Below are 19751 nucleotides of genomic sequence, written 5' to 3'. Positions count from 1 at the left end.
AATATATAAAACCATGTTATTCTCAGAATAATCCCTATGAAAAAAGTGTGGGAAGCCAAGTTATTCCCATTTTATAGATCAGGTAGCTGATGCAAAAAGACATTTAAATGACATGTTAGTATTTGATTATTCATTTCACAAGTAAGGGGCATCACCATATATGCCAGCACTGTTCTGTATCCAAAACAAAGATTCTTACTTTACTGGAGCTTACATTCGCACTGAGACAAGAAAGACATTAACTATATTAAATAAAATGATATAATAGAAAGTGCCATGGGAAAGAAAATAGAGCTGGGAGGGGATGGTTTGCAGTCTTAAGTAAAGTGTCACTGAGGCAATGACATTTGAGCAGAGAATGGAAGGAAGTGTGGGAGACTGCCTGTGGATGTGTAGGAGAGAATATGTAAGTTTGAAGAAGTCCCCAGAACAGAGTCAGAGTCTCCCAAGTGTGGGCAGCATGTTCCACAGTGAATTGGATTTAAGGCTTCCTATAGAATTTCTGTGAGGTAATAGCATATAGCTGGGAAAGAGTAAGTTGTTTGTTTTTAGAAGTCCCTGACTTCTTAAAAACATTGCATTTAACAAACATTTATTGCATTTCAGCTATTCTTTTATTGACTTCTACACTCAACAAATATTTTGTGAGTTCCTAAGATGTGTCAGGTACATTAGTAAACAGGACAGGCAATCCCAGCCCACAAGGGACATAGGCTGAGGTGGAAGACACAGCCAACGTCCTCCAGAAGCTTACCATCCAGAACTTAAGACACAATACCACTAACTTACACAACAGGATTATCTAATTGAATATGCATTAAAGGTGCAATCATAGTTAATGAGAGCAAAAGAGCTACATCTCATAAAATAAATACAATAACAGTATTTACATAAAATTTTCATTTGGGGTTTAAAATCTTTACAGAAAATGTTTCAATAATCTTTATAACGCCCATGTGTTATATGTATAGTATTGGAAGAAGCGCCCAGACTTTATGGTAGCGCATTATTCCATGTAATTATCTTGAGAGGTTTTTTTTTTATTAATACTTTATTTTTAACCTGTTTTTTAACCTCAAATTCCTATATCACATTTTAATGCTGTATTTATTAACCTTATTAATTTATGAAGGCATTTCATTAAATGAATATTTGTTATAGCCTCTAAATAGAAAAAGATTAAAATTGGAATACAGATACTTTATAACATATTTCAAATCAGCTCCTTTATGTGCCTTTGAAAGGCTGTGTCCCTGAATGAACCACATCAATACAGGCAACATATCATGACCTTTTAAGTAGAAGAAAAATCAAATCTCGTTCACAGGTTTTATGTAGGTGACACCACTTTTGTGTACAGTGAATTCAAATTTTATGACTTCAGTTGACTTACTGAAACCTCAGTGAAGGGTCAACAGTGATAGAACAACCTAAATCCAGTTAGACGTCATAGATGAAAGCCAGTGCCAAAATCATGCTCTGAAGACAGTAAATGACTTATAGGTATGAAAATATACAGTAGTCTTGGTAGTTTCATATATGCACTTTTTCTCCATTGTTGCAGCAAGTACTATAATCCTTATAGGGATAAACTAGAAAATTTTTTAAATTAATAAAAAATAACAAAAGGCCATCTTTCCTTCTACAGACAGTGTTAAGTTCACATTAGGTGCTATTCAATGCTGAACCAAATGATAAGAAAATGAAGGTGAATAAAAATTAGCATGTTTTCCCATTGAGTGGAGTAAGGGAAGACAATGGTATAAATAAATATGCATCTGTAATATAGTGTGATAGAAACTGAAATAGAGGTAGATGCATCACACTCAAATACCTAGTAAAAACAGTAATTCTGTCTCTGAGATCATTGAGGGAAGTATGGTAGAAGTTAGCTCTGTGTTAGAACTTGAAGAATGAATAGGAGATATACTGTCAGAGGAGTAGGGTGGGCTATAAGAAGAAGAATCAGCACAGGGAAAAGAATGGAAGCCAAGAAAAGTCTGGTGGCCAGTATATATAGTGTATTCAGTTTGGTGTGTCAAGATAAGGAGCAGCAAGGTGATTTGGGGCCAAATTATAAAGAGCCAACACTACCCTGTTTTCATTCCTTAACATGTTTAGGTGGTTAGGAAACAGCGATCATCTCATTGGGTCTTTCTCACTTGATCTTCCCTTTGATTTCATGATTTCCTAGGCAGTTCAGTCTGCCTATCTAGCTTAGATGGTACTTATGGTGAAATAATACATTGAGCAAGAACACGGAAATAAGGTTAGTCTCTGAAAATAAAAGTAATAAAAATTGACACACATTGAATGAAATGCATCATGTATAAAAATAAACCCACATAGTTTTCAATATATGTGTGTTTAAGGAGCAAAGAAAAATGAGTCAGAGAAAATACATTATAGGTAGAGAGTTTAGGATTTATATTTACTCTTGTTAGCTGTACAGTCCTGAGTACTTAACCTCTTTAAATAAGTTTTTTTCTTTCCTATCTGTAAATTGGGGCTGATAATTTCCACTTTATCATGATTAGAGATAATACACTTAACAGAGTGCTTGACACATGCAAGTACAGAGCAAGTGCTAGTTCTTGTTGTTCTTGTTAAACTTAATAAAAGTGGTATCAGTTAGCTTTGGCTACATAGCAAAACACCCCAAACTTAGCTGACTGAAGCAACTATGAATTTAGTTCACAATTCTGCATGCATGTTAGCGATTTGGGCTGAGCTAAGCTGTGTGGTTCTTCTGGTCTCAGCTGGTCTTACTCCATCTATAGTCAACTTCCAGGTGGGCTGTGTGCTGGCTGGTCCCAAGTGGCCTCAGCTGGATCGTTCATCCCTGTTCCATGTGGTCTCTGATCCTTCAGCAGGCTGTACTAGCTTGATCACATGGCTAGGCAGGATTTCAAGAGAGTAAACAGAAGAGGATAAGACCTCTTCAAGCTGTGGTTTGACACTGGCACAACATCACTTCTGTGATATTCTATGGATTAAAACAAGTCACAAAGCCCACATTCAAAAGGCAGGTAAATAAATCCCCCACTTTATCAGAGTAGCTGCACAGTTACTTTGCAAGGGGGTATGGATACAAGGGAGGGGAACACTTTCTTTCAAATAGACTACCACAACAGGGTTGAGGACACAAAATCAGCTAGAATCTCTAATGTAAACTGAAAGGATAGGAAATCAATATGGTATAGTCTTGATGTAGTCAAGAGAAACTTGGAGTCAAAAGACCTGAGCTTAATCCCTGCTTCTGCTATTGATTTACTTTATGCTGGTAAAGTAAATTATCTGTGCTCATTATTCTCAATATAAGGTTTTCTAAGTTCAAAATTATTATGTGGAATAAATGAGATAATGTATGTGAAAATGTGTATTAAGTATAAATCTATAAACAAATATAATGGATTCTTATTCATTGATATAAAGTATACTTTATAAAATGTAAGAGGTTCTTGAACTTCTTACCTTGTACCACCTACCTGTCCTCATTCTCTCTGTAGAATGTAGAAATTTACTTACATTTACATATTTGTAAATGTAATGCAATACATTATTTAACTGCTTGGATTACTTGCAGTGTGTGTTACTTGCAATTTCTTTTCTCAGCTACCTGTTTCATTATTCCTTTGAGGCAAACAGTTTTGAATCCTAATTAAATATAAGATACAATACTAGATACTAGAGATATAGAGATGAAAAACTTGGCCCTGTGCCCAAAAACTTTAGTCATCTTTTGAAAGACATACAAACCACAATTTAGTACAATATAGTAAATGTTATGATAAAGACATGCAAAGGGTGCTATGGGATCTCAGAAGACGGGTGCCTGACACAGGGGAGGAAGGGTGAACAGATAAGCCTTCCTGGGAAATGTAATGGGCAAAAGAGGAGCAGGAATTTACTAGACAAAATAATCTAAAATTCAAGGCCAAATGCTCAGCTGATTAGAAACCATTGTTTTAGCCCCTTGCCTGAATAAATCTGGTTTCCACCTATGCATCCAGCTCCATGCCCTCAAAGTGTAGCCATTCATTTCCCCCAAAACTAAATTGAACTCCTTGATATTCCTTAAGCAGAGCATATTCCTTAAACACAGCACCCTGTGCCTTTGTTTCTGCTACTTACTACAACTGGAGTACTCTTGGCCTTTTCATTTCTAATCAGTTTCTAATAAATACCCATGGATGATTTCATAGTTGGTTAAGAGTCCCTTTTCTCTGAGGCCTTCCCTGCTTCACACAGATATAGATAATCACTCTTTCCTTTTTGCTCTCACTGTATTCTGGTTCATACCCAATAATTATTTTTGTATCAGTTTACATATGTCTCCTTTATTATACCATATGAGCACAGGGACCATTCCTTATTTATTCAGACAAAAGGAGTAGACATATGGTCAAGAGAATGCAGAATACATGTTACATTCAGGAAGCAAAGTAGGGCTTCCCTGGTGGCGCAGTGGTTGAGAGCCCGCCTGCCGATGCAGGGGACACAGGTTCGTGCCCCAGTCCAGGAAGATCCCACATGCCACGGAGTGGCTGGGCCCGTGAGCCATGGCCACTGAGCCTGTGCGTCCAGAGCCTGTGCTCCACAACGGGAGAGCCCACAACAGTGAGAGGCGCGCGTACCGCAAAAAAAAAAAAAAAAAAAAAAAGAAGAAGCAAAGTAATTCAGTGCGGTTGGAGCAAATGTCCCATTGTGGTCTTCTATAGCATATTAAAGAGTTAGATTTTATCCTGAATTTGGATTTGAAGCAGAAGTGTGATATGATCAAGTTTGTCTCTTAGACGGATCTGGCAGATGACATAGGCTGATATCAGAGATGGGGAGACTATTAAGGAAGGTACTTCAGTAATCCAGGGGAGCAGTGGTGAAGGTCTTAACTAAGACAGTCATGATGAAGAGTCAGGAGCACCTAGAAGAGATATTTGATGAGTAAACTAGAGCAATACTTCTCAGACTGTCCTGCATGTTAGAACTATCTGGAGATCCTTGACAAAACACTGATGACTGGGCCTAACTACATACAGATCTTGGGGTTATGTTTTTAACTCTCCAGGTGGTTTCAGTGCTCAGCCAAGTCTGAGAACCAGTGGACTAGAGAGTATTTGGTAAGTAATTGGATGTAGGCAATGAGGGAGAAATGAAGAAAGAAAATCTCCTCCTAGTTTTCTAACTTGGGACAAAAGGGTAGAGTATAAGCAAATTAAATGTGGGGAAAATGCAAATTCAGGGTGGAGAAATTTAAGTTTGATTTGGGGCAAGTTGAACATAGGTGCTTAAAGATAATTGAATATGCTGTTCTTGCACTCAGGAGAAAGACACGTGTGGGTGGTGTTTACTTTGTGAATTTTCTGCATATAGGTATTCTCTGAATTCGTTGTGAACATGATGTCTACATTAAAAGAAGACCATGAGTAGAACCTGGGGACATCAACATGGAAAGGTGGCTAAAGGCAGAAGAGCCTGAGAAGGAATAGCAAAAATAGGAAAAATAGGGATAAAAGGAGGTATCTCCAAAGCTCATACAGAGGAGGGTCTCAGGAAGTGGAGGTGGTTAACCATCTCAGTGCTGGAAAGAGTTCCAGTATAGATTTGGGCTGAAAGTATCTAATAATTTTGCCAAGGTTACGGTGACCTAGGGTAGATCAGTTGCTAAATACAGTGGGGACGGAAACTACATAAAAACCTAGTTAGAAGTGATGAAAGGAGAGGAAAAAACAGCAGTTACTGTAGTTCCTGAATAGTCTACAGTGGTTTTTTATTTCTTGTTCTAGTGGAAAACATCTCTGATTTTCTATGGACACTATGTGCATATTTTATAACTTCAAACATGACTTTTCTGTATTAGGAATAGTTGTGTAAGCAAGGTAGTTGTGGATCCCAAAACAAGCAAAGAAAATGATAAATTTTAAAATAATATAGAAGACAGCTTTAAGAGTACTATTCTCATTTGCAACCATTAAATTAGCAGTAACCATATAAAATTTGAAGAGCTTATGAGTTCTACTTTTAATGTTCTACTCTCAATGTGTACATTTCAGGAAAATTGTACCAATCTCACTTTAGTATATTTGTACAGTGGTATAAAGAACATTTACAATTTGAATGTTGTACAATTAATTAATATTTAGTACACATATTTTCTTAGTTTTAAATGTCTTTGAAAATCACATGTCCCATGCTGTTTTTCCTCCTCAATATAATATAATCCCATTAGTGTTAGCAATGATTTTGTTAAATTGTTTGACAAAACCTACCTCGGCCACTTGTAATTTACAATTGTTCACCTTTGTCACTTTGCACTTTTTCCATACTAAAAAATTTAGTTTGTCATGAAGCTGAATTGTTGACTGAATTTCCAATATAGTTCACAGTATGATTACAGAATACCAAATCAGTGTTTCCAACGTGTGTTCTAGGCATAGACTGTAAGTATTTGGGAATTTGACAAGACGGCCTGCTTGTAACTACTTGGAAATTTTATGTTGCTCTTCACCTTAATTTATTTTTTTTTCTTATTTATTTATTTATTTATTTTTTATTTAACAAATTTAATCAGTTATACATATACATATGTTCCCATATCCCCTCCCTTTTGTGTCTCCCTCCCGCCCTCCCTATCCCACCCCTCCAAGCGGTCACAAAGCACCGAGCTGATCTCTCTGTGCTATGCGGCTGCTTCCCACTAGCTATCTACCCTATGTTTGGTAGTGTATATATGTCCATGCCTCTCTTTCGCTTTGTCACAGCTTACCCTTCCCCCTCCCCATATCCTCAAGTCCATTCTCTAGTAGATCTGTGTCTTTATTCCTCTCTTACCCCTATGTTCTTCATGACATTTTTTTTGTCTTAAATTCCATATATATGTGTCAGCATACAGTATTTGTCTTTCTCTTTCTGACTTACTTCACTCTGTATGACGGACTCTAGGTCCATCCACCTCATTACAAATAGCTCAATTTCGTTTCTTTTTATGGCTGAGTAATATTCCATTGTATATATGTGCCACATCTTCTTTATCCATTCATCCGATGATGGACACTTAGGTTGTTTCCATCTCCAGGCTATTGTAAATAGGGCTGCTATGAACATTTTGGTACATGACTCTTTTTGAATTATGGTTTTCTCAGGGTATATGCCCAGTAGTGGGATTGCTGGGTCATATGGTAGTTCTATTTGTAGTTTTTTAAGGAACCTCCATACCATTCTCCATAGTGGCTGTACCAATTCACATTCCCACCAGCAATGCAAGAGTGTTCCCTTTTTTCCACACCCTCTCCAGCATTTATTGTTTCTAGATTTTTTGATGATGGCCATTCTGACTGGTGTGAGATGATATCTCATTGTAGTTTTGATTTGCATTTCTCTAATGAGTAAAGATGTTGAGCATCCTTTCATGTGTTTGTTGGCAGTCTGTGTATCTTCTGTGGAGAAATGTCTATTTAGGTCTTCTGCCCATTTTTGGATTGGGTTGTTTGTTTTTTTGTTATTGAGCTGCATGAGCTGATTATAAATTTTAGAGATTAATCCTTTGTCAGTTGCTTCATTTGCAAATATTTTCTCCCATTCTGAGGGCTGTCTTTTGGTCTTGTTTATGGTTTCCTTTCCTGTGCAAAAGCTTTTAAGTTTCATTAGGTCCCATTTGTTTATTTTTGTCTTTATTTCCATTACTCTAGGGGGTGGGTCAAAAAGGATCCTGCTGTGATTTATGTCATAGAGTGTTCTGCCTATGTTTTCCTCTAAGAGTTTGATAGTGTCTGGCCTTACATTTAGGTCTTTAATCCATTTTGAGCTTATTTTTGTGTATGGTGTTAGGGAGTGATCTAATCTCACACTTTTACATGTCCTTGTCCAGTTTTCCCAGCACCACTTATTGAACAGACTGTCCTTTTTCCACTGTACATTCCTGCCTCCTTTATCAAAGATAAGGTGACCATATGTGCGTGGGTTTTATCTCTGGGCTTTCTATCCTGTTCCATTCATCTTTCTGTTTTTGTGCCAGTACCACACTGTCTTGATTACTGTAGCTTTGTAGTGTAGTCTGAAGTCAGGGAGCCTGATTCCTCCAGCTCCATTTTTCGTTCTCAAGATTGCTTTGGCTATTCGGGGTCTTTTGTGTTTCCATACAAATTGTGAAATTTTTTGTTCTAGTTCTGTGAAAAATGCCAGTGGTAGTTTGATAGGGATTGCATTGAATCTGTAGATTGCTTTGGGTAGTATAGTCATTTTCACAATGTTGATTCTTCCAATCCAAGAACATGGTACATCTCTCCATCTATGTGTATCATCTTTAATTTCTTTCATCAGTGTCTTATAATTTTCTACATACAGGTCTTTTGTCTCCTTAGGTAGGTTTATTCCTAGATATTTTATTCTTTTTGTTGCAATGGTAAATGGGAGTGTTTCCTTGATTTCACTTTCAGATTTTTCATCATTAGTATATAGGAATGCCAGAGATTTCTGTGCATTAATTTTGTATCCTGCTACTTTACCAGATTCATTGATTAGCTCTAGTAGTTTTCTGGTAGCATCTTTAGAATTCTCTATGTATAGTATCATGTCATCTGCAAACAGTGACAGCTTTACTTCTTCTTTTCCGATTTGGATTCCTTTTATTTCCTTTTCTTCTCTGATTGCTGTGGCTAAAACTTCCAAAACTAGGTTGAATAAGAGTGGTGAGAGTGGGCAACCTTGTCTTGTTCCTGATCTTAGTGGAAATGGTTTCAGTTTTTCACCATTGAGGACGATGCTGGCTATGGGTTTGTCATATATGGCCTTTATTATGTTGAGGAAATTTCCCTCTATGCCTACTTTCTGCAGGGTTTTTATCATAAATGGGTGTTGAATTTTGTCAAAAGCTTTCTCTGCATCTATTGAGATGATCATATGGTTTTTCTCCTTCAGTTTGTTAATATGGTGTATCACATTGATTGATTTGTGTATATTGAAGAATCCTTGCATTCCTGGAATAAACCCCACTTGATCATGGTGTATGATCCTTTTAATGTGCTGTTGGATTCTGTTTGCTAGTATTTTGTTGAGGATTTTTGCATCTATGTTCATCAGTGATATTGGCCTGTAGTTTTCTTTCTTTGTGACATCCTTGTCTGGTTTTGGTATCAAGGTGATGGTGGCCTCGTAGAATGAGTTTGGGAGTGTTCCTCCCTCTGCTATATTTTGGAAGAGTTTGAGGATAGGTGTTAGCTCTTCTCTAAATGCTTGATAGAATTCGCCTGTGAAGCCATCTGGTCCTGGGCTTTTGTTTGTTGGAAGATTTTTTTTCACAGTTTCAATTTCAGTGCTTGTGATTGGTCTGTTCATATTTTCTATTTCTTCCTGATTCAGTCTTGGCAGGTTGTGCATTTCTAAGAATTTGTCCATTTCTTCCAGGTTGTCCATTTTATTGGCATAGAGTTGCTTGTAATAATCTCTCATGATCTTTTGTATTTCTGCAGTGTCAGTTATTATTTCTCCTTTTTCATTTCTAATTCTATTGATTTGAGTCTTCTCCCTTTTTTTCTTGATGAGTCTGGCTAATGGTTTATCAATTTTGTTTATCTTCTCAAAGAACCAGCTTTTAGTTTTATTGATCTTTGCTATCGTTTCCTTCATTTCTTTTTCATTTATTTCCGATCTGATTTTTATGATTTATTTCCTCCTGCTAACTTTGGGATGTTTTTGTTCTTCTTTCTCTAATTGCTTTAGGTGCAAGGTTAGGTTATCTATTCGAGATGTTTCCTGTTTCTTAAGGTGGGATTTTATTGCTATAAACTTCCCTCTTAGAACTGCTTTTGCTGCATCCCATAGGTTTTGGGTCGTTGTGTCTCCATTGTCATTTGTTTCTAGGTATTTTTAAATTTTCTCTTTGATTTCTTCAGTGATCACTTCGTTATTAAGTAGTGTATTGTTTAGCCTCCATGTGTTTGTATTTTTTACAGCTCTTTTCCTGTAATTGATATCTAGTCTCATAGCATTGTGGTCGGAAAAGATACTTGATACAATTTCAATTTTCTTAAATTTACCAAGGCTTGATTTGTGACCCAAGATATTATCTATCCTGGAGAATGTTCCATGAGCACTTGAGAAAAATGTGTATTCAGTTGTTTTTGGATGGAATGTCTTATAAATATTAAGTCCATCTTGTTTAATGTATCATTTAAAGCTTGTGTTTCCTTATTTATTTTCATTTTGGCTGATCTGTCCATTGGTGAAAGTGGGGTGTTAAAGTCCCCTACTATGAGTGTGTTATTGTCGATTTCTCCTTTTATTGCTGTTAGTATTTGCCTTATGTATTGAGGTGCTCCTATGTTGCGTGCATAAATACTTACAATTGTTATATCTTCTTGTTGGATCGATCCCTTGATCATTATGTAGTGTCCTTCTTTGTCTCTTCTAATAGTCTTTATTTTAAAGTCTATTTTGTCTGATATGAGAATTGCTACTCCAGCTTTCTTTTGGTTTCCATTTGCATGGAATATCTTTTTCCATCCCCTTACTTTCAGTCTGTATGTGTCTCTAGGTCTGAAGTGGGTCTCTTGTAGACAGCATATATATGGGTCTTGTTTTTGTATCCATTCAGCCAATCTGTGTCTTTTGGTGGGAGCATTTAGTCCATTTACATTTAAGGTAATTATCAATATGTATCTTCCTATTCCCATTTTCTTAATTGTTTTGGGTTTGTTATTGTAGGTCTTTTCCTTCTGTTGTGTTTCTTGCCTAGAGAAGTTCCTTTAGCATTTGTTGTAAAGCTGGTTTGGTGGTGCTGAACTCTCTCAGCTTTTGCTTGTCTGTAAACCTTTTAATTTCTCCATCAAATCTGAATGAGATCCTTGCTGGGTAGGGTAATCTTGGTTGCAGGTTTTTCTCCTTCATCACTTTATTTATGTCCTGCCACTCCCTTCTGGCTTGTAGAGTTTCTGCTGAGAGATCAGCTGTTATCCTGATGGGGATTCCCTTGTGTGTTATTTGTTGTTTTTCCCTTGCTGCTTTTAATATGATTTCTTTGTGTTTAATTTTTGACAGTTTGATTAATATGTGTCTTGGCGTATTTCTCCTTGGATTTATTCTGTATGGGACTCTCTGTGCCTCCTGGACTTGATTAACTATTTCCTTTCCCATATTAGGGAAGTTTTCAACTATAATCTCTTCAAATATTTTCTCAGTCCCTTTCTTTTTCTCTTCTTCTTCTGGAACCCCTATAATTCGAATGTTGGTGCATTTAATGTTGTCCCAGAGGTCTCTGAGACTGTCCTCTGTTCTTTTCATTCTTTTTTCTTTATTTTGCTCTGCATCACTTATTTCCACTATTTTATCTTCCACCTCACTTATCCGTACTTTTGCCTCAGTTATTCTGCTATTGATCCCATCTAGAGTATTTTTTATTTCATTTATTGTGTTTTTAATCGAAGCTTGATTCATCTTTAGTTCTTCTAGGTCCTTGTTAACTTTTTCTTGCATTTTGTCTATTCTATTTCCAAGATTTTGGATCTGGGAAATAGAATCTTGGATCATCTTTACCATCATTATTCTGAATTCTTTTTCAGGTAGACTGCCTATTACCTCTTCATTTGTTAGGTCTGATGTGTTTTTATCTTGCTCCTTCTCTTGCTGTGTGTTTTTCTGTCTTCTCATTTTGCTTATGTTACTGTGTTTGGGGTCTCCTTTTTGCAGGCTGCAGGTTCGTAGTTCCCGTTTTTTTTGGTGTCTCTCCCTAGTGGCTAAGGTTGGTTTAGTGGGTTGTGTAGGCTTCCTGGTGGAGGGGACTAGTGCCTGTGTTCTGGTGGATGAGGCTGGATCTTGTCTTTCTGGTGGGCAGGTCCACGTCTGGTGGTGTGTTTTGGGGTGTCTGCGGACTTTTTATTATTTTAGGCAGCTTCTCTGCTAATGGGTGGCGTTGTGTTCCTGTCTTGCTAGTTGTTTGGCATAGGGTGTCCAGCACTGTAGCTTGCTGGTCGTTGAGTGAAGCTGGGTGCTGGTGTTGAGATGGAGATCTCTGGAAGATTTTCGCCGTTTGATATTATGTGGAGCTGGGAGGTCTCTTGTGGACCAGTGTCCTGAAGTTGGCTCTCCCACCTCAGAGGCACAGCACTGACTCCTGGCTCCTCAATTTGGGATGATTTGTTGTCTATTCATGTATTCCACAGATGCAGGGTACATCAAGTTGATTCTGGAACTTTAATCTGCTGCTTCTGAGGCTGCTGGGAGAGATTTCCCTTTCTCTTCTTTGTTCCCACAGCTCCCGGGTCTCAGCTTTGGATTTGGCCCCGCCTCTGCGTGTAGGTCGCCGGAGGGCGTCTGTTCTTCGCTCAGACAGGACAGGGTTAAAGGAGCAGCCTCTTCGGGGACTCTGGCTCACTCAGACCGGGTGGGGGAGAGGGAGGGGCACAGAGTGCGGGGCGAGCCTGCAGCGGCAGAGGTCGGCGTGACGTTGCACCAGCCCGAGGCGCGCTGTGCGTTCTCCCAGGGAAGCCGTCTCTGGATCCCGGGACCCCGGCTGTGACGGGCTGTACAGGCTCCCGGAATGGCGGCGTGGACAGTTACCTGCGCTCGCACAGAGGCCTCTTGGCGGCGGCAGCAGCAGCCCCAGCGTCCCACGCCCGTCTCTGGGCTCCACGCTTTCAGCCGCGGCTTGCACCCGTCCATGGGGCTCCTTTAAGCAGCGCTCTTAATCCCCTCTCCTTGCGCACCAGGAAACCAAGCGGGAAGAAATAGTCTCTTGCCTCTTCGGCAGCTCCAGAGTTTTCCCGGACTCCCTCCCGGCTAGCTGTGGTGCATTAGCCCCCTTCAGGCTGAGTTCTCGCCACCAGCCCCAGTCCTCTCCCTGCGCTCTGACCGAAGCCCGAGCCTCAGCTTCCAGCGCCGCCCACCCCGGCGGGCGAGCAGACAAGCCTCTCGGGCTGGTGAGTGCCAGTCGGCACCGATCCTCTGTGCGGGAATCTCTCCGCTTTGCCCTTCCCAGGTACGAGGGGAGTTTCTTGCCTTTTGGGAGGTCTGAGGTCTTCTGCCAGCGTTCAGTAGGTGTTCTGTAGGAGTTGTTCCACGTGTAGCTATATTTCTGGTGTATCTGTGGGGAGGAAGTTGATCTCCGCATCTTACTCTTCTGCCATCTTCCCCGGAAGTCCACCTTAATTTCTGATGTGCAGACTTTACTGTCATTCAGATTGAAAACATAAATACTTAATAAAATCATTTTATTTATTCCATAAGGAAATGAATTATAAAAAGAATAATTTGACTATGAATCGTGAGTCTTTAATTTAAAAGTTTGGAAGGATGACAGTTGAAGCCACTTAACACTATTTTTTTTTTCTTGTTTCAGAATAAGTGTCCTGTCATTTTTAACCTCTGAAGTATTTTTCAGGGAGAAACAACACCCAAAATTTGATTAATAAATTATTATAGATTCATCATCACCTCTTGCCTTTTCAACAGCTTTTTCCTCTGTTCCACAACATTTCCACCGGCATAAAAACATACTCAAATATAGTCCATTTAAAAAAATATATATCTCACTAGGCCTCCCACAGCCCTTCATCTGCTGCCTCATTGCTCTTTGAGCTAACCCACAAAAACTATTAGAGAGCTTTGTGTATCAATTCTCTCACTCCTTCATATTCTGTTCATTCCATCTACTCCAGTCTGACTTCTGTCTTCCCTGTTTCACCGCCACCCTGCTTGTAAAGCTTACCAATGGCCTCTGTACTGCCAAATCCTGTGAACACTTCTCTGTTTTCTTACACCAGCTGTCAGAAGCATTCATCCGCGTTGATTGCTCCTTACTTTTTGGAACACTTCCCTCTCTTAGCATTTTCATGTGGCTCTGGGTTAATCTTCATCTCTTTCATTTTCTCTATTTTATTCTACTCTGTTTAGAAGTCACTAAGCTAGGTAGATTTAAATACCATTATGTGTTGAAGTCTCTACAATGTTCACTTTCATCCCTGACCTCTTCAGTGAATTCTAGACCCATGTATCCAGTGGCTCACTTGATGTTATCACTAATGGGATGCTTGCTAGTCATTTTATATGTAATATATTAAAAATTGAACCTCTTAACAGTCCCCCACTTGTTACTGCACTACGCTTTGTTCCATCTTGGTGAACTGTCTATGCTCCACTCAGTGGATCAAGCCAATAATCTAGGGATCATCCTTAATTTTTTCTCTCCTCTCACCTCCTGAGTCTAACCATTGATTCCCCTTGTTGGTCTTAGCTCAGGGTTCCACTTCTTGGTATCTCCATGAATATTATGCAAGCCACATTATTTCAACTCAACAGGACTCTTTGCTTTTACCCTACAGCCCCTCATTCTGTTCCCTGGAAAGTAGCCAGAAGCATCTTTTGAAAATGTAAATCAGATCATTTTATCACCCTCCTTTAAACCTTTCAGTTGTCTCCCATTATACCTACAATAAAATCCAAACTCCCACAGGTTTCAGCTCCCAGAGATATGGCTACTGCCTGCTTCTCTCGTCTCCTCTTACAGTCTTCTTGCCCTGTCATGGAATACCATCTACAAAGGGCTTCTCTTTTTAAGTATATCATGCTCACTCCTACTTCAGAGTCTGTGCACATGCCGTTTCCTCTACCTGGAATGCCATTTTTCACTCAGGTCCCAATCCATTCTTCTGTGTGAGGTGCCTTCTTATCTTTTATTTCTCAACTCAGAGAGCCCTTTACTGACCATCAACTAATGAGACTCTGTGCACCCCTGTGATTCTCCATCTTGCTCTCCTCTATTTTTCTTTAATCTTGACCTGGAAATAGTCCTAATAATGCATTTTTTAAATGACTTTTTCCCTCCCTAAAAATGTAAGCTGTAGGAAGGTAGGGACTTTTCCTCTTTTGCTCATCACTTTTGAGTTACAGTTACTGGCGCATAGAAGGTCTCAAAAAATACTGGTTCAATGTTGATAAACAAAACTCTGAATCAGTACCTTAAACTCCTCTGCATGTCATCCAGTGCCTACCACAGCAGATGCTCAGCTTCCATATTTATTGATTAACTGACATTGTTTGAATCTCTCACTAGATTGTGTATCAAAAAATGTAGGATATAGTTATGTATAGACTCATTCAATAATGTTTTAAAATTTAGCCATGAAAAACGGAGCACTTAGAAATGGCATAAATTAAATGAAAGATAGGGAAATGTTACTTGGTTTTAAAAATGTTTCATTGGGTATTCATTTCTAGTAACATTTCATGATGTTTCACAATGTAAAATACACATCAATTCTTTTTTTTTTCCATAGGAAAAAAGTAACCTAGCTTCCTTTGTTTGATTACAAACTAAGCACAGCAAAACACTGAAGGGCTTTCTAATCATCAAAAAAAGATTAAATTCTGTCCAGTGTTCTTTTAGTGTTAATGTCTTTTATAGACATAGTTAATGTCTTTAATAGCCTGACTTTTTGAAAAATCCTAATATCTTTTAATAAACAATAAAATGATTTGGAGTCATCATTATTCCTCTGAAATAGAAGGTTACTGTATATTTTCACAAACTATCCCTTGGTTTTAGATAAAGATTTTTAGACTTCTTAGGTAATTTAGCATTTAAAAATAGTGTATAAAGTTATTTTTCCCTTAAATTTACTTGACAGAAAAAAAATGCTTAGGAAGTTATTTAAAAGTGACAATTCTAGTTTTGCATGTAGTAATTGTCAAGACTGTCAGTGATAGAAAATAGAATATAACTTGGGTTTTCTTAAGCCCAAAGTGGTATTTATTGGTTCACTTGTACAGGCATGTTAGTGGTACACCTGACTTAAAAGTGGCGGAAACATCTCTCCATCTTGCATCTCTACTTTCCTCTGTCTCTGCTTTGTTTTTACCTAGTGCAGCTAGCCTTGGGTAGGAGTGGGAGGGTTGGGTTGGTTAGGTAAGCAGTTAGTGATTACCAGCTACTCTGAACATCCTTCATTCTAGTTCAGGGACCAAAGAGGAAAAAAGCCTTTAACTCCCCAGCTCCATTGAAGGACTTTAATGAGACCAGAGTAGTTGATCACTGTGATTAACCCTGTTGGGGATATTTTCCCAGATTTTTGGGCAAGAAGGCAAAGTCTGTTTTTAGATGATGAGGAAAGAACAGGGTAGTGCTCAGCTGCTCAGAGCATACAAATAAAACTTGTATCTGTTCAACGTAATGTATCTCTCCCACCTGTGGTCACCCTTCCCCAATGACAGTGTGCCCCAAATCATGTCTAGTCACTGCATTCCTAGGCATTTGATGGCACCAGTGTTCTCAAAGTTCAGGAAAATTCTCTGGGTGATACTTATTTTTGTCCATCCAGCTCAAGTGTAGCTCCTGTGATCCTCAGTCCTTATAAGGCAAGTGACGATTTTAACCAATCCAGGCACAATCAATATATATTTAAAGCAAAAACAGCTTTATCAAAATTAAAATCGCCATTTAGTAAAGAGGAACCATCTTAGTCACTAGTTGAGAGCATCTATCATATCCAGTTGTCAGTGCTAGTAAACCTTCCTTCCATAGGAGTGGCTTTCTTTTTTTTTTTTTTTTTTTTTTTTTTTTGCTGTACGCGGGCCTCTCACTGCTGTGGCCTCTCCCGTTGCGGAGCACAGGCTCCGCGGCCATGGCTCGCGGGCCCAGCCGCTCCGCGGCATGTGGGATCCTCCGGGATCGGGGCACGAACCCGTGTCCCCTGCATCGGCAGGCGGACTCTCAACCACTGCGCCACCAGGGAGGCCCAGAAGTGGCTTTCTTGGTCAGCCCATCTGCCTACCTGGATCCTGCCCAGTAGAAGCCTCTCCCCTGTTGTCCTCTGTGGCACCCTGAGAGGAACACTGGGGAGTAGGATGCTGTGCTGATTTAGCAGCTACTTCATATTTGTACGGGAATGTGAACTCGGGGATACTTTGTCATAACTGGAGGCATGTTTTGTTTTTGTTTTTGTTTTTTGTCTGTCTTGATTTGCTTTGAGTAGTAAAATTCCCTAAAATCCTAGGTCTATTGTTTGTCTCTTTCACCACAGGAGAATTAATATCTAATGCTAAAGTCATTTTTTAAGTATGAATCTTTGGATCTAACCCTGCCCTTGAAGTTTTAGCAACAAGCTTGGGGAGTTTACTCCTCCCGTAAATCCTTAGATTAACCATTTTTTAAAAATGTTTGTTTGTTTACTTGACATCAAGGCCACTGAAGACAATAGGAATCTGTCACCTGCCCCCAGCCTTCATCCCAATTGATTTTCTTTTCAAATGAGGTCCCTCCCCCTTTTTTTTTTCATGCAAGGATACACACAAGGAGGTATTAATCTAGTCCCAGAAGATCTGGTGTCCCCTGTGGAATTCCTCCCTGGTCTGTTTTCTACCTGGAGAGTGGGGCAGATTATCCCCCAGATCTTAGAGCACGTGGAAATGTCTGAAAGAGCATCTATTACTGAAGATGCACAATTATGCTAGTGACCCTTTTTTGCTTGCAAATTGGCAAGTTTGGAATTTGACTTTTCACTTTCTTTTAGTCCTTAGAGAAAAGGCCAAGGATCACTCTTATGTATTTCTCTCAAATTCTTTAAAGCTGCATCCTAACTGGACACAAAAGTTGAATCCTGAACTCTATGCATTCTTAATCTCCCTCCTTTTTTACTCCCTACTTTTACTTTTCTCTCTCTATTCATCTGTCTACAGAGGAATCTATTTGAATAGACTGTTTCTCCTGACTTCCTTTTTTCTCCGCATTGTCCTACTTTTATCTGACTAAAGTTCTGAGATTTTCTCACTAACTCAGAATCAGCCTCTCAGACTTTTTGATTCTTCTTTTTTTTTTTTTTTTTTTTGTGGTACGTGGGCCTCTCACTGTTGTGGCCTCTCCTGCTACGGAGCACAGGCTCCGGACACGCAGGCTCAGCGGCCATGGCTCACCGGCCCCGCCGCTCCACGGCATGTGGGATCTTCCTGGACCGGGGCACGAATCCGTGTCCCCTGCATCAGCAGGAGGACTCCCAACCACTGCGCCACCAGGGAAGCCCCTGATTCTTCTTTCTTAATTGCTCCTTCTAGTTCACGAGTTCTATGTATTTTGACATCTGACCCTTTTTTCTATCGCCAAGACCAGCACTCGCAACTGCCCTGCTCACTCTTCACTCTGACTCGTATAATAATTATTTGCCAACAGTTTTCACCAATTGTTTATTTTTTTTCCCTTCTCTAACTCATGGTGTTCATTTCTGCTTAATTTTAAAAGGATGAGCTGAAAAAGCAACTCACTGTTCCTAAACCTTTAGTGCCCTCGTACATTTATTCACTCAGTTTTACTATGTGCCAAACATCATGCTGGTTATTGTAGATAAAATGATGCATGATGCAGAGCAGTCCAGGCACCCATGGAGATTACAGTCTATCAGGAGAGAAAAAATTGACCCAATCTTAAGGACAGACTTATTCAGTATTTCGAACTCTGGTATTCAGAACTCTCTCCAATGTATTTTGTCTTTCTCTTAATATTAAAAGCATTCATCTGACTTGTACAGCACATCTTTGTTTTGTTTTGTTTTTTAGACATACATTAAAAACCTGTATGTGGTGAGAGCCCAGTGGCTTTTAGTGGACTCTTCCACTGTACTCTGTGACTTTAGGCTTGGCACAAACTCTTTGTGTCACAATCTCATAGTCTTTAAATGGTAATAATAAAAAGAATTACTGACATATATTGAATATTTACATTAGGCCAGCAAAACCTAGTGGTTAAAAGCACAGACTGTCAGTCAAATTTCTGGGTCTGAGTCCTGGCTGTGCTCTTTCTTAGCTCTGTGACCTTTACGTATCAGTGCCTCAGCATCTTCACCTGTAAAATGGGGAGAGTAATGTTGAGAATGATTAAATTAATAAAGTAAAATCCATTAAAACATTACCTGGCACATCATTAGAGCCATAAAATCTTAGCAATTCAATTATCACTTTTCTAAGTAGGAAGGTACTATTATCCATATTTTACCAGTGAGAAAACTAAATATCTTGCCCAGGGCCACAGTTAGTGGTAAGAGTCTGAGCTCTGATCTAGACATTCTGGCTTCAGAGCAGTTACTAGTAAATACTACTCTATGTAGCCTCCATTATAAGGTTACTGTAAGACTATAGTTAAATAATCAACATTTAACAAACTTTAAAACTATAATTCACTCTGAATATGTAAGGTGTTATTATTCATACTATAATAAGATATGATTGAAGAAGACACTAATTTACTTCCTTTCCATACCTTGAAATCTTTTAGCTATACCAGTAATTATATTAATAAATATTTCTGTGTCATTGTATAATTTAAACTACTCTTTCACATACACAAATCCATGTAATTCCAACTATCACTCTTTGAGGTTGGCAAGGTCAGTATTATTTTCTCCATTTTAAAAATGAGAGGGGCTTCCCTGGTAGCGCAGTGGTTGAGAGTCCGCCTGCCAATGCAGGGGACACAGGTTCGTGCCCCTGTCCGGGAAGATCCCACATGCTGCAGAGTGGCTGGGCCCGTGAGCCATGGCCGCTGAGCCTGTGCTCCGCAACGGGAGAGGCCACAACAGTGAGAGGCCCACGTACCGCAAAAAAAAAAAAAGAGAATGCTGAGGATCAGAAAAGTTAAGTAACTTGCTCAAGTATTCAAAGAGAGTAAATGAGAAAGTCTCTAACATAAGTCTGAAGCCCCAGATCTCATCCTTTGCTTCACTATAATGCCCTGCTGTTTTTTTAATGATTTCTTTCAACAGATGGAAAACTAATTT

At 39.1% G+C, this 19751-nt stretch overlaps 1 protein-coding gene across 1 annotated transcript in view; it reads left to right on the top strand.

Annotated features, from left to right (window-relative positions):
* The window catches only part of DPYD (dihydropyrimidine dehydrogenase), an 820949-nt gene that overhangs the window by 522970 nt on the left and 278228 nt on the right, over positions 1–19751 (top strand). The window lies entirely within an intron of this gene.

The sequence above is a fragment of the Mesoplodon densirostris genome, chromosome 2 (genome assembly GCF_025265405.1).
Source record: "Mesoplodon densirostris isolate mMesDen1 chromosome 2, mMesDen1 primary haplotype, whole genome shotgun sequence".
Taxonomy (NCBI): Eukaryota; Metazoa; Chordata; class Mammalia; order Artiodactyla; family Ziphiidae; genus Mesoplodon; species Mesoplodon densirostris.
This window is presented reverse-complemented; position numbering and strand designations above follow the sequence as displayed.